Raw genomic sequence first — 14744 nt, 5'->3', positions numbered from 1 at the left:
AAAGTGCAAGTACTATAGGCTGGCTACCAGTACTACGTAAATGCACTTGAGTTACTTTACACACCACTGACGCAGTGAGTGACAGTAGTGTCAGCTGTGTAGAGTTGGCTACTGAGTAGTAGTGAGTGTTGTGTGTCCCCCTTGCCCTCGAACCCCCATGACAACTGACAAGTAAACACTGAAGTGACCATCCCCTTCGCTGCCTGCCTTCCCCGTTGCATTGCGTGTGTATTATATGAGTGTCATGGAGAAACGCTAGCTGTCACATACACATGGAGCATGGACTCCGGAGGACAGCTGAACACAACAATTGCGCTAACAAAAAAGCCGGCGAAGAGGAGAGACAAGAGGTGAGTGTGTGTGTGTGTGTGTGTGTGTGTGTGTGTGTGCGCGCGCGCGCGTGCATGTGTGAGCGCGTATCGATTAGAAAAGTGACCCGTCAAAATATTGTTCTCCCCTCTCTCAGATGCTTGTAGCTTTATTACATAATACACGGTCTAGCAGAGGCGGCTATATAGCCTCGTTTATTATTACTCGCTGGCCGGAAAAGAACAGATCTACAAGCTCACAGCGCGTCGCAAAGCGACGCGTTGTAGATCTTGTAGATCTGTCCTCTGCTCTCCGCCGCTAGTCCGTCACCGTCAACCCATCAGTTCAGTGCGCATTCCACCGTGCGCGCGTCTCTCTCCCCTCCGCCTTTATTTATAATGGGAATTTAAACCTCCAAATCAGCGCTTGATAAAAGAACACTGACGGTTCATTCTCCCAACAAACAAACAAACAGCGTCTCGTCTCGTCGCGTTCTCATTTTAAAGGTAGGTTCATATATCAACGCGGTTTTTATTTTATTTTAATGTTGCTTTTATCGCATTGCAATTTGTGTCAATTGGGTGCATGTGTGCATTCCCCCCACCCCCGTTTTTTCGCACGCTGACATCTTAAACGTCACACAACAACAAATGAATCTGCGGTTCAATGAAATATGTCTATTTTCGGCCATAGGCTGCTTTGCAGGCTATATTATGCTGTGCGTATTATCTGTGGTGTTCTTCTTGTGTGCTATTCTTATTCCCAACCCAATCTGTGGTGCTTTATTCCAGTGCGTGTACAGAGCTCATCCCTCCCTCCCTCCCTCCGTGGCGTTTCTGCTCAGCCATGAGGCATTGTTGTTATTATCTGGCCCTGCATGGCCATGATTTTTGATATTATAACGTCTATATTATTTATGTTATGTGTGCGCATCATCTCTGCTTTTGATCTGAATAATAATACTCTGAATTATATAGGCAATATCTCCATGCATTATTTCAACAAAGCATGATTTCATTGCTATCCGTGCATATAATATATGCACGAATAGCAAATAATGCTGCTTCATTGAAATACATCTCCCAACCTATTTCAATGAAGCAGCATTATTTGCTATTCGTGCATATTGTTTATTTTATTTCATTTTGTATCCGTGTTTTAATGTATGTAGAAGCTAGAGTCTTAGACAAGCTTAATGGGTCACGCCGTCACGGTTTGTAAGCCAACATCAGATGAGGATAATTGGAAATGTCTATTCATTTATAGAAATTAATATAATTTCTTTGCCCCATCACCACAATATTAAAAAAATCAGGCTTACCACAAATCGATATGAAAAATTACATAACACAGCTTATGTTGCATATCGTTTTTTTGTTTGTCTCACATGTATACCAGCCTGGCCACCACACAGTAACAATACAAGCTGCTAGGCATACATAGTAATACTGAGAATGGTAGATTAAGTATATATAGTCTACTTATTATAATTGTTGTTTTGACATTAGGCTACTAATTGTTTAAAACACTGGTTCCCAGAAAAAACGTTTTAGGTCGAGATTGTAGATCTGCTATTCTTCACCTACTATACTTCTTACAATTTTTCAAGTTCATGGAATTTCTTAGATCTTTTTTGGAAGAAAAAAATTCTGATCCTTAAAACAAAACAAAGCGAATAAAGGCATATTTACTCTTACAGCAAATAAAAATGTGTCCGTGACCGAAAAGTAGGTCCCGACCCAGTGTTTGGGAACCAGTGGTTTAAAACAATAGATACAGAGAAGTGTATGACATGCTGTATGAAAGTCTAAGTGACTTGTCTCTCTATTGATTGATTGACTCAATACTTTATTGGTCAGACAATGTGTAAACAGCACATGGTACAGTGATAAGGCTAAAAGGATAACACAAAAAGGTCCCCCCCCCCCCCCCTTCACCATGCATATCATTTTGTTTACAGCAGTGAACTTGTTTAATAGGTACTGTGGTGTGTTGTGTTGGTATACTATACTGTAAGTGTGCTTGTGAAAGTCATGTTTGTACATCCCGCCACATAGTATAGAGGTGACCTGTGTTTGTGCTTCCTCTGTGTAGCTAATATGGTGCCTCATGTCAGCACAGCGACACAGTATTCTGCCCCTCGAAAGGAGGGAATTCAACCCTATAGTTTTAGACCGCGACAGAGGGACGCCGTCTCAAGCGAACTTGAGCCACGAGATATAGCACCGAGCGAGCTAAAGCGAGCAAGTTGCCGTGTCGAACGTTGCAAAGTTCGCTTGAGCCAACTCAGTCTTGTTCGAGTTACGACCGATAGGCATGGAATAGTAAATCCTCATCCCCGCTACAATGAACACAGCGGAGCGTTCCCTACCCTACTGACGGTCCGTCTCACCCAATCACAAGCCGCGGCGCTCCTTCCAGCCCCTCCCTTAGTGGGGCAGAAAACAGGGTTGCGTTGGATTTCTATCATCTCTTAAAGGACCAGTTCACCCATTTTCAACCTATCTTCATATAATTACTGTAGTCCTCACTAATGCTCTCTTCTGTGGACAGTTCAGAAACATGTCTGTCTGCCAGTGAATCATTGGTAGGCAGATCAGATTGCGGTCCAGCTTTGCGGCAAAATTAATATCAATTTGGCTCTTTGACATGACAATGTTTGAGAACCACTGCCTTTGGCGAGAGAGAGAGAGAGAGAGAGAGAGAGAGAGAGAGAGAGAGAGAGAGAGAGAGAGAGAGAGAGAGAGTCAGGGAGATGATGGGAAAGAGAAAGGGGAGAGCGCTATGAGGTGGTGGCTGTCTGACACATAATTGTTTATTGTGTAGCAAACGGTTCCCATGCCTCTCCTCTCGTAGTGTGAGACCCAGAGTCTTCTCTCAGCCCTAGTAGTGGGAAGGCCGTGCATGGCCACACTACAGATGGATGACGTTATGCACAGGGGTTAATGAATAACCTGGATGATATTACCTCAGTGCTGGGTGTCCTCCAGTTGATCTCTTTGTGTTTGTCTTTCTCCCCACCGTGCGATATGGCATCATTGAGGTGAATCCCTCATGCTTCAGTTAGCTCATAGGTTTTGTAGAACAGCCGGGGTGGGTATGTCTTCTGGTGGCGGATTATATCCACTCCTGCAGAGATAAGGTTACTTCCTCCAACTTTGTCTCATTGACATTATATTTGACAGTACAAAAGACTTAGGGTTGCTTTTTGTTTTGTTATCAACTCTCAACTGACTTTAACCCCTGCAAAGGTACAGTAGCAGAACTGCAAGCTCTGCGTTTCAAGCTTGTATATTTGCTGCTGTAGTATGATCAAGTATGGTGTTAATTTATGAAAATAAAGTAAATACACAAAAGGTTAAAATATGGAGATAAGCGGTTTCTGCCCGACAGCAATGAAAGAGTGTAACACTGTAACAGCCATACAGAAAAGCCAGTTGGACCCTGTGCATTTGAATGAACACTATTTCCTCTCTTTCTGTTCTAAACTTGTTTGGCCTAGATAGTATAATACATGGTATTTCAATGTTATCACTCAGCACTGATAACACTGTACCTGACTGTATGAATCTGTATGAAAGAAATTGGGCCTCTTCTTACTTACTTCCTTGGACAGTATTTTCCGTCTAGTGTAGCACAGTGGTTCTCAAACCATTTAGTTTCAAGGACCCCCATAACTCTGGGAGACCCACTGGTGTAGCAGTGTTTCCAGTTAGCCAACAAGAATATCAGCACTCTGACTCTGACCAGAATGGAACAGAGCCTTCATTAGCATCATTGGTAACACATGCTATTGTAGAAATATCTGGTGAAAAAAGGACCATGTCGGTGTACCCAAGAGTGTATTTCTCAAGTAGTTGTATTTCTCAAACCTTTTCATGCCAAGGACCCCCAAATTGATATGTAGGTTATTTGGCCGCGGACCCCCAACTGAAAATGTTTTGTGCCACGGACCCCCAGAAGAGGGGAAAAAAAGCTTAATGATTCCAAATGAAAAACTAGCAGATAATATCTGCTAGTTTATCATTTGGAATCATTTATAATTTCTCTTTTACACAAATGTTCTCTTATGAGGATCCCCCTGGTCCAACATATTTTCAGGTTGGGGTCCACGGTCGGCCACATTATACACATAAATGTTGGGGGTCGTTGAAAACGCGGTTGTCGTGAATCGTGATAGAGCTCATTTGTGCAGCTTTTAACCCATTCTGGGTGGGAACCCCTTTTGGTGTTTTAAGCATTATGTTATACTTTAGCTATTGAAAAATAGCAGATTTACAAGCTCATAGTGCGGCACCTAGTGCCGCGCTACAAGCTTGTTGACCTGCTATTTTTGAGTGGTGCAACCACTCCTATAGACAGCTATGTGTTTGTGTCCCTGTGTCCCTGTGTCCGAGCACAGAAATAGCATATTGTCACCACCAAGTGTCACTGTTGATCTTTGAAAAATTGTGAAAATATGGTGCAAATCGTTGAATATATATACGTCAGAGCGAATGTTTTCAACTCAAATCTTTTCCCATATTTTCAGATGGGGGTCGGCGACCAAATACATATATATTTTTGGGGGTCCTTGACGTGAAAATGTTTGAGAACGACTGGGTTTTTCAGAAAACTGTCAGCATTTAGAAGGCATTTATAGAATCGTCCTCAGGTCTAAATGGGTTATTGCATAATAGATCTTTTCTTTCACAGCAGCAGACCACTAACCTGACTCCGCCAGATGGGGCAGCAGAGAGTACACTGGGGTTCCTCCCCCTCCTGCTCCGAGGGGGGGAACCCAGTGTACTCTCTGCTGCCCCATCTGGCGGAGTCAGGTTAGCAGACCACCGCTGTCCGCCAAATGATGACATTATCTGGGGATCTCATTATCTTTTAGGCATCACTTAATAGCTCATTAATAGCTCAATAGCTCAATAGCTCATGTTTGCTGGACAACACCCATGATGTATAATAGAGATGATTAGATTTAGGCACAGGTTTGGTTGGGTTAAAGAGAGATAGTTCACTTTAAAACACTGTGACTGTGATTGCACTTCGTTGGGCTCCCACACGCACACTGCATGCTGGGTATCGTCCTGCTAACCTATTTTAATGGCTACCATTTATTTTAGGTGTTTCTGTGTGCCAGCATGTGTAACTTTTTTTGCATGGTGTGTTCCCCACCATGCAAAAAAGGTTCTTTGTTCCCCACTTAGAATAAACCTAAACCTAAACCAGATACCTAACCTAGTAATTTTAAGACTAAAAGACTAAAAGTATTTTAGCAACTCAGTCTTAGTTTTACTTTTAGTAGCAAATTCTGATTTAAGCTCAGTCTTTGAACAATCCATTGAACTTTAGGCCTGCCTAGGCTACTTAAACTATCTAGTCTTAGCCAACTAAAAATTAACACTGGCATAAAATAAACTAAAACATAATTGCTCAGACCCCCTTTGGTGGGGACATAACAACTACAAATAAGGAATAAGAAATATAAGAAATCCTTCTAGCATGGACTTCTCCTTTATTAAGGGTCCATGTGGTTCCTAGCAGTGGTTTAACCGGGACCCACTGGAATGCCCTCAGCCAGGGACGCCTGGGGGTCCCCTGACCCCACGTTGAGAAGCACAGATCTAGGACATGTCAAAAGTAAATGTCTGCTGTGAAAAAAGGTCTGTGCTTATTCACATAAACGTGCTGCTCAACGCGGCCCACTTAACGGTTAAGAAGTCAGTTATTTTCACCGAACAACACCATGGCATGAGTCGACAGGCTATATATAGAATTTATAGAGTTGCCTTCAGCTTGCTGTTCTGTGAGGTTATTCAATTCAGAGCAGGATGAGACCGTCTGCTTGCGTGATGCCTTATTAATTGTCTCCACCAGGCCGAAGGCATGGGGAGAGAGTATGTTTTGCACTCCATCCGTCCGTCCGTGTGTGTGTGTGTGTGTGTGTGTGTGTGGTGTGTGTGTGTGTGTGTGTGTGTGTGTGTGTGTGTGTGTCCGTCCGTCCGTCTGGACAGCTAATCTCCTGGCTTGATGGCTAGTTGGCTTGATCGCAGCCATACTCAGCACACACACTCCCTGAATGCCACAGCTGAACCTCTGCCCCAAGGTTTTCACATTGGCCTCTTATAGCGCCACCAGGAGGCCGCTTTGTGCAAAACAATTTATTGGACAGTACAACTACAGATTTGTCCAAACATCACGCAAATTGGTACACAGTCTCTCTAGAGCCATTCAATGAAACGGGTCTTTCAGATTTTTCAGACTCCATCCTGGTAAGATTGGCTACCAAAGTTCGCAGGAGTGCACGGTTTCAAACAAAATGCCGCAAATCATGAACACATCGTGTGATTTCCGTTAAATTGTGCACGCACATTCCCACTAGGCTGAGGAAGAAATGCCACTGGAACATTTTCAACTCAGCTTCATGGTGGCACTATAACTGGCCAATTAGTGTTTTTACCTCCAACTGCACGGATCTGTGTAAAATTTTGTATGCACACTTTGCCTGGAATCTTTCACAGTGGCTCTACAACGGGCCAAGTCGCGCCACACACACACACACACACACACACACACACACACACACACACACACACACACACACACACACACACACACACACAGTCACACACACACACACACACACACACACACACACACACAAACCTCACACACACTCCTATCCTCTTGGTGGAGACCTTTGCCCAGAAGGGCACTTTTTCTAGTTTGTTCTCTGGAACACGGCGACGTCACGCACTGGATACAACAAACTATTTTGGGCGGGGAACACATTTAGACCACGCAGGCTCGTTGTGAAGGAACAGGTGAGAGCTGTGTGGGTAGTCAGATACAGTAGAATCTGCCCCTTATAATGCAAAATGTGGAGTGGTGGAAAAAAAGTAATCAACATTTTTTATGTATCAATACTGCAATATAGAAATACTCTGTTACAATAGTATTGGAATCAAAATGTACTTAATACTTTCAGCGCCATTGCCGTACATCTAGGTCAATTGAAGCCTACATATTTTGCATAAAATGCAAAATCTAAGTCTACATAAAGTGCTATCTAAGGGGCTAGGGCAAGTGCTACGGGCCATGATGGAGTCTGAAAAGGTGGGTTTTCAGACTACGGCGGAAGATTGGGAGTGAGGCTGCAGTTCTGATTGTAATGGGAAGTGCATTCCATAGTTTTGGAGCCAGAAGGGAGAAGCGTTTGGGACGTGTGGAGCGTTGTCCCGGCATTTTTAGTGAAGGTACTTCCAGTTTCCCTGCGTTGGCTGATCTGAGTGTGCGGGAGGGTTTGTAGGGTTCGATCATACTGTACTTGCAAGATATGGGGGAGCCATACCTTTGGTTGCTTTGAATGCCAGCATCAGAGTTTTGTATTCTGTGCGGGCAGCAACCAGGAGCCAATGGAGGGAGCGGAGAAGGGAGGAGACGTGTGAGAATTTTGGCTGGTTGAAGACCAAGCGAGCTGCAGCATTTTGGATCAGTTGGAGAGGCTTAAGTGCACATGCCGGTAGGCCAGTAAGGAGGGAGTTACAATAGTCAAGTTCCCAAACTGTGGTGCGTGCACCCCTAATCAGAATTAGGCTTCTGAGTACCACAGACGAAAAACAGTCTAAGTCCAAATTTCATTCTGACCCCTCCACGAAAAGGCCTCGTTGTCCTGAACCCTTATCTATAATTTATACATTATGGATCAATAGTGTGGACTTAGACTGTTATTCGTCTGTGGCATATTGACAAAGGACTTCGGCAATGGCGCGGAGGGTGTTAAGTACAATATATTATGGTCAAAGTAGATCATTCAAGATTACATTCCAGATCTATGAGCTTGTAGATCTTCAAGTATGAATAACTTTCAATAAGTTTGCAAATAATTGTAGTGGCGTAAAAAGTGCATTTGTGTAGAAAGTAGAAATATGAAGTAAGTCATACCCAAGTACAGTACTTGAGTTAATATCGTTCGTCTCTGCTGGGTATAACTAGAAACTGGAATCATCCAAAACAGTTACTTTTCAGGATTCAAAATAAATATATAGCAAAACTAGCAGATCTACAAGCTCAAATTGATCTCTACTTTTGTGTGACGCTATAGTAGTAACAACAAAAAAGTTAAAATATGGAGTTAAAAGTAGAGTTAAAACTGTGTGCGTGCGTGCGTGCGTGCGTGCGTGCGTGCGTGTGTGTGTGTGGTGCAACCCTCCCTGCCCCTCGGCTCACCCCGGCCACGCTGTTTCCATGGCAACGGCAGAATCTGCTTCAGCTCTTGCACAATCTCTCTCTCTCTCTCTCTCTCTCTCTCTCTACCTCTCTCTACCTCTCTATACCTCTCTCTCTCTATAGCTCTCTCTCTCGCTCTCTCTCTCTCTCATCTTTGTTTTCCGCTGTTGTGTGAGAGAGCCTCATGCTGAGCTGCTGCTGGCTGCTGGCTATTTTAGTGTGAGTGTGTGTGTGTGTGTGTGTGTGTGTGTGTGTGTGTGTGTGTGTGTGTGTGTGTGTGTGTGTGTGTGGGGGGGGGGGGGGGGGGGGTTGTTTTCCCTCCATAGTATTCCTTCCTGGATGATGCGGAAGGGATGCAGGAGATAGGTTTTTATTATGCTGAGTAAGGATGCTGAAAGGGTTGGTCTCTCTCTCTCTCTCTCTCTCTCTCTCTCTCTCTCTCTCTCTCTCTCTCTCTCTCTCTCTTTCTGTCAAACCACTGTACAGCGGATGCGGTACATACTGAGCAGCGAGAGCAGCTGAGCTAAAGGGCTTGCCTTGTTGTGAGATGAGGTGTGTTGCAGTCAGAGGGAGCAGCATTATATTATATGCTGAGCACCCTTATCCCCTGCTCTCCCTTCACCACGCACCACCACCAGGCACACGCTTCCCTCCCCTCCCCATCCCTGGTCCCCGCACAACACACACACACACACAGAACGAGGATGATAGAGAGAAGGAGGGACACACAGAGGAAGAGAGAGAGAGAGAGAGTGGGAGAGCAGACTCGGTCGCCATTAGACATATGCAGCGTCAGAGGATGTGCTCAGTACACAGCGGATAGCAGAGAGACGGAGATGATTGCATCCCTGGGCACTGTGATGATGCTCTGCTTGACTGAGGCGTTCTGCAACACCACATAGAGGTAAACAACGGAGCGCAGAGATCCACGCAGGGCCAGCAGGTCTGCCAGCAGTATAGAACGATGCGCTATAGCAAGTCTGATATATCTCACTGTGCCGCTTGCTGCTGACTCGGCGCTCGCTCACGCCTTTTTGCACGTCACGACTAAAGTCTGTCACTATGTCAGTATGCCTTATATATAACGCGTTGGCTGCGGGAGCAGGCTCGCAAGTGTTTTGTTTTGTTTTGCCAGGATTGCAACCGCGTACAATCCTCATACAAACTACTGTAGATTGAGCTGTATTTGTCTGTGTGTTTTTTTTGTGTGTTACTGTGACCTCATTAGATGTTGTTATGATTCCACGGTGCACGCGGCAACGCCTTCACCCGTTGACTTTGAGGTGTGTTTTGATAGAGCCCATATAGGCGTACAATATGATTGTAAGCCTATTGTTTTGATGTTGTGTTTGTGGACAACATGTGGGCCCGCAGTGTGTTGTGGTTGTGATGCAGCAGGAATCTCCCTGTGTTCGCGGGGCGTTTGCTGCCATGTTGGGTCATTATGCTTTCCTCCCCATCTATTTGAGATTTGCCTTCATTTTCTCGCGACGCTGTGCACTTGCATCAGGCAGGTTGCCAGGTAGCACCCAAATGTATGCATTTCTAATGTTGTGGGCCTGGTCGATGGTCCGCCATAGCAGATCTTAAGCCTTATAGCAAGGGTGTTTAAAAACAATTCAGGCTAAGGACCTCTTAGGCCTCACTTACACTGTTGCAACATGCATACAACATTTGTCTTGTGTCTTGTCCGTGTTTAATGGCCGCCAACCCTCAATACTTTGTAAACTTGACCTTTGGCTCTGTAGTCTGTACTTGCCCCCACCTCCCCAACCCCTCAACAAACCGCTTTGCCAGAAATAGCCGATCCAACACAACACGTCCTGGGGGTGAGTGTTTTCCCAAGATTAGGGATCATAGGGTTCATGTCGTTAATCTAAAAATCACACTTGTGTGAAATGAAAGGCGCCCACTTACTTTGCAAATATATGGCAGAGTGACTTTCATTCCTTGCAGATTCACTACCGGTTATGTATAGTGGTAGTGAATCTGAAAAGGAATGAAAGTCACTCTGCCATATATTATAGGAGACATGAATGCAGCGTGTTATTGTATAAAACACTATCTACGGTAGGAGACATGAATGCAGCGTGTTATTGTATAAAACACTATCTACGGTAGGAGACATGAATGCAGCGTGTTATTATATAAAACACCATCTACGGTAGGAGACATGAATGCAGCGTGTTATTGTATAAAACACTATCTACGGTAGGAGACATGAATGCAGCGTGTTATTGTATAAAACACCATCTACGGTAGGAGACATGAATGCAGCGTGTTCTTGTATAAAACACTACCTACGGTAGAAGACATGAATGCAGCGTGTTATTGTATAAAACACTATCTACGGTAGGAGACATGAATGCAGCGTGTTATTGTATAAAACACCACCTACGGTAGGAGACATGAATGCAGCGTGTTATTGTATAAAACACTATCTACGGTAGGAGACATGAATGCAGCGTGTTATTGTATAAAACACTACGGTAGGAGACATGAATGCAGCGTGTTATTGTATAAAACACTATCTACGGTAGGAGACATGAATGCAGCGTGTTATTGTATAAAACACCATCTACGGTAGGAGACATGAATGCAGCGTGTTATTGTATAAAACACTATCTACGGTAGGAGACATGAATGCAGCGTGTTATTGTATGAAACGAAACCAGTCACAAGATGTATTTATAATACTGGCCACATGACGTTGCACGTCGTCAAAGTTTGTTTAACTGCTGCCCTGAATAAACATTAAATGTCCATAGACTTGGCTGCCATATGACGTAATTTCAAAAGCCAGGCATTTTAGGGGATAAAGAAAAACTCTTATCATACAAAGATTTGGCGGCTCCCCTGTATTAACTCTGAGGACCCAATAGGGATCCCGTACCCCCTGTTGAAGACCCATGGTCTGTAAGTGCGATGATCGGATGATGCACACATATTTTTACTATTCAATTGTTACATCTCGTATACAGTCATGGTCTGGCTCTCTGCCTGTCTATTTCTCCCTTTCTGTATCTCTCCCTCTGCCCAGTTCTGTCTGTCTTTCCACTTCGGCCACTCCCACTTCCCATTGCACCTGGTTCCACTCTCATCAGCCCAGCCCTTTACAAACCTGTGAACACTGCTCCAATCAACCCTCCACCTATAGCGTGTGAGAACGTGTACGTCACCAAGAGGGGGGCGGCGTCTGAAAAGCTTGGGACGGCCCTCTCGTGGGCATTAAATTCTAGCCCACATCACTCAGAATTGAGTGACGGTGGTATGTATTTGTAAATATTAAGCTCGTTCTTGGCGACAACATAGTGAACCAACACCAGGGTGGATAGAAAGAACGTCGGGCCCAAATACATTACAAGGACAAGGAAAATGTTGTGAACAAACACGGCTGTGCTTAGATACTTTGTTGAACATTATGGGCCCTATTATGCGTGTCTTAAGTACCAGGTCTTATGACTTAACTTAAGACCTGGAGGCGTGGTCAATGCTGTTTGGCCACTCAGAATAGCCAAATGGCATTGATCACGCCTCCAGGTCTTAAGTTAAGTAATAAGACCTGGTACTTAAGACATGCATAATAGGGCCCCAAGTCTCTGCGCCCGTGCGCCGATCCAAGCCATTCTACGTCTTTTTGTAAACTCGTCAATCTGGGTTCCTTGATGCTGTCTCCATGCTGGAAAGCTGAACATCTAATTCCGTTTTCTGGCTCATTTCCTCGACGTGACCTGCTGTGGCACTTATTTACTGAGCAAGTCTGCACCATTGTGAGGTCAGTTTAAAAAAAGAACGTATACAAGCACACGGATAGTCGCTCAATGTAAACAAACCAGACAAGCCAGCAAGTATGGCGGCCGCTACCACGTGACACATATGTTGACGCCCCCTCCAGGAGATTTTGGTACACCCTATATAAATACTGGACTCATTTCACACACACACTGTCAGAACATAAGTCAATGTCAGGTGCGCTACTTTGTTGTCCCTGAGCTCTCGAAGTTTCTGGTTCCTTGCTTTGCTCTAGTGTTTGGCGTTTTTGGACTTTACTGCATGGGTGCCTTTGAAAGGTTTGCATTTTTGCCTTTGTGTTTTTGAAGTTTCTTCTTCTTTTTTGGCATTCCTGATTTTTCTCTGCATGCAGCTACTGCTAACTTTTGTAAGCCTGACCTCATTTAATTGAATAAATCAATTAATTTGAACCTTCCTGCTCTCTGCCTCGGGAGGTGGACGCTTTTCAGACAGGGCATTAGTCCGACATGCATCTGCATGTCGGACTAGCGTCTGCTCCCGTGCTTGCGGTTATGGTTAGGTTAGGAGATGAGGTGGGTTGTCATTGGTCGGACCAATGACTTGTCTGAACTATACGTACTGCACCCCTGCTATGTTGATGAACCGACAAAGAAATGACAGCATTCTGCTACCGCGACAGTATACAAGTAAACAAGTAAAAGAATGCTGTCATTTCTTTGTCGGTTCATCAACATAGCAGCACTAACAACAATAGCAAAGATATAATTTAGAATAGCAAGAGGATTAAGTAAAAGGCATTTTTGGCTGGGGATCCTCGGAAATGCTTTGGCCATGTCTCACGACCCCTGCCCCGCCCGCCCCCCTCCCCACCCCCAATACAAATTGACCACTATAATAACCTTAATAATACAGAAAATACTTCATAAATAAATACTGAAACCGAATATAATCATTAAGGAAATGTATGCATGTACTACGTGTAGGCCTACTATATGTAAACTCTTAATTTCCATTTTCCAGCCATTCAGTTGCCAAATATATAAAAAAAACCTGGGGGTCGCGACCCCCCAGGTTGAGAACCCCTGCCTTAGCCTATACTAAATATGATATACAATATACTACACTGTACAGTATGTGTATCTATTTATGTACATGTTTGTCCTTAAAGATTTGAAAATCTTATATACTCACACATCACAATCATGGGAAATTAGTAATTACAAGTTTATCTGCCTATCTCTGTCTCTCTGTGTGGAGTGGTGTCTTCTTGTAATTTGGTTTCTGCTTCATCTCCATGGTTATCTCGTCTGCCCGCTTCGGCCTTGAAGCGGGTTGTGTTGCTAGGCGGAGGAGAGATCCTCATTGAATAACACACACTCTTCCCCCCCCCCCCCCCCTCCCCCTTCTCCCTCCCCACCACCTCCCTCGACCAGTGTCGCGGGGGTCAAAGGTTAGGGAGCAGCGCTCGACTCCTTCCCATGAAAACACTGACCATGCAGGGCTCTCTCTCTCTCTCTCTCTCTCTCTCTCTCTCTTAGCTCACCCACCTACTCACTGTTGCTGTGCTGTAGTAAATGTTGTTGTTCTTCTCCATCACATAGACAGTAGTTGTTCTCTGCATGTTCTTCATGTGTAGCACGTCGTACTGTAGTGAAGCCTGTTCATCAGAACACAATCATGTCTTTTCTTGTGCACTATTATGCTATTTCGTTGCTGTCGGCCAGAAACCTCTTATCTCCACATTTCAACTTTTTGTGTATTTATCGTGAATTAACAGCCCTAGACCCATATTACTACAGAGTCACACGAAAGCATCTAAAGTATAGCGGATCTGCAAGTTTGAAACGGCGCGAAGCAACGCGTTTTGAATCCGGAAAAGTAACAGGTTTGGACATGTGAGGTTTCCACCCGACAGACCATTTCCACCTCTGGCCTTCCCCTTCCTTCTCTTTGTTGTGGTCATCAGGCTCCTTTTATCTACTGGATTTTACATGCATGAATGCTATGCGATGATGCAGTATACTATAGTACTGTAAAGCACTGGTTCCCAAAGTGGGGTCCGGGGACCCCCAGGGGTCCATGAGGGAGTTCCAGGGGGTCCCCAGCTAGGTGATAGTTTGGAACCAAATGGACCTGTATGGGTCTGTAACTCTGAGAGTGTACAAATGGAATGAGTGTACAAATGGAACCTTCCATTTGTACACTCTCAGAGTTAAATTAACCTTGATTTTACACTATAAATTGGGGGTCCCAGAGATAGAAATGCCATTAAAAAGTCCATAGACTATGCATGTCAAACTGGGGGTCCGACCTTGAAATTAAACGGGTTGAGAATCTCTGCTAGAGCCGTAAAAAATCTTCTCTTATCGGGGTCCCTGGAATATCTTTTCAAATGTGGGTCCGTGGGCTAATTAGTGTCAATTTGGGGGTCCTTGACGTGAAAAAGTTTGGGAACCACTGGT

The 14744-nt window shown here is 44.4% G+C and overlaps 1 protein-coding gene across 2 annotated transcripts in view; it reads left to right on the top strand.

Moving 5' to 3' along the window:
- Window positions 1-247: 247 nt before the first annotated feature.
- Window positions 248-14744, top strand: part of dusp8a (dual specificity phosphatase 8a) — a 91763-nt gene continuing 77266 nt past the window's right edge. Inside the window, exon 1 of one of the 2 annotated variants that reach the window (XM_079501348.1) lies at window positions 248-350. The gene's annotated coding sequence lies outside the window, so the exon portion shown is untranslated. Of the gene's footprint in view, window positions 351-12486; window positions 12600-14744 lie in introns of those variants that run through there. The other variant, XM_079501349.1, reaches the window with a different exon arrangement.

This window comes from Electrona antarctica, assembly GCF_951216825.1.
Source record: "Electrona antarctica genome assembly, chromosome: 5".
NCBI lineage: Eukaryota > Metazoa > Chordata > Actinopteri > Myctophiformes > Myctophidae > Electrona > Electrona antarctica.
The sequence above is the reverse complement of the archived record's forward strand: the minus strand, read 5'-3'. Positions and strand labels throughout refer to the sequence as shown.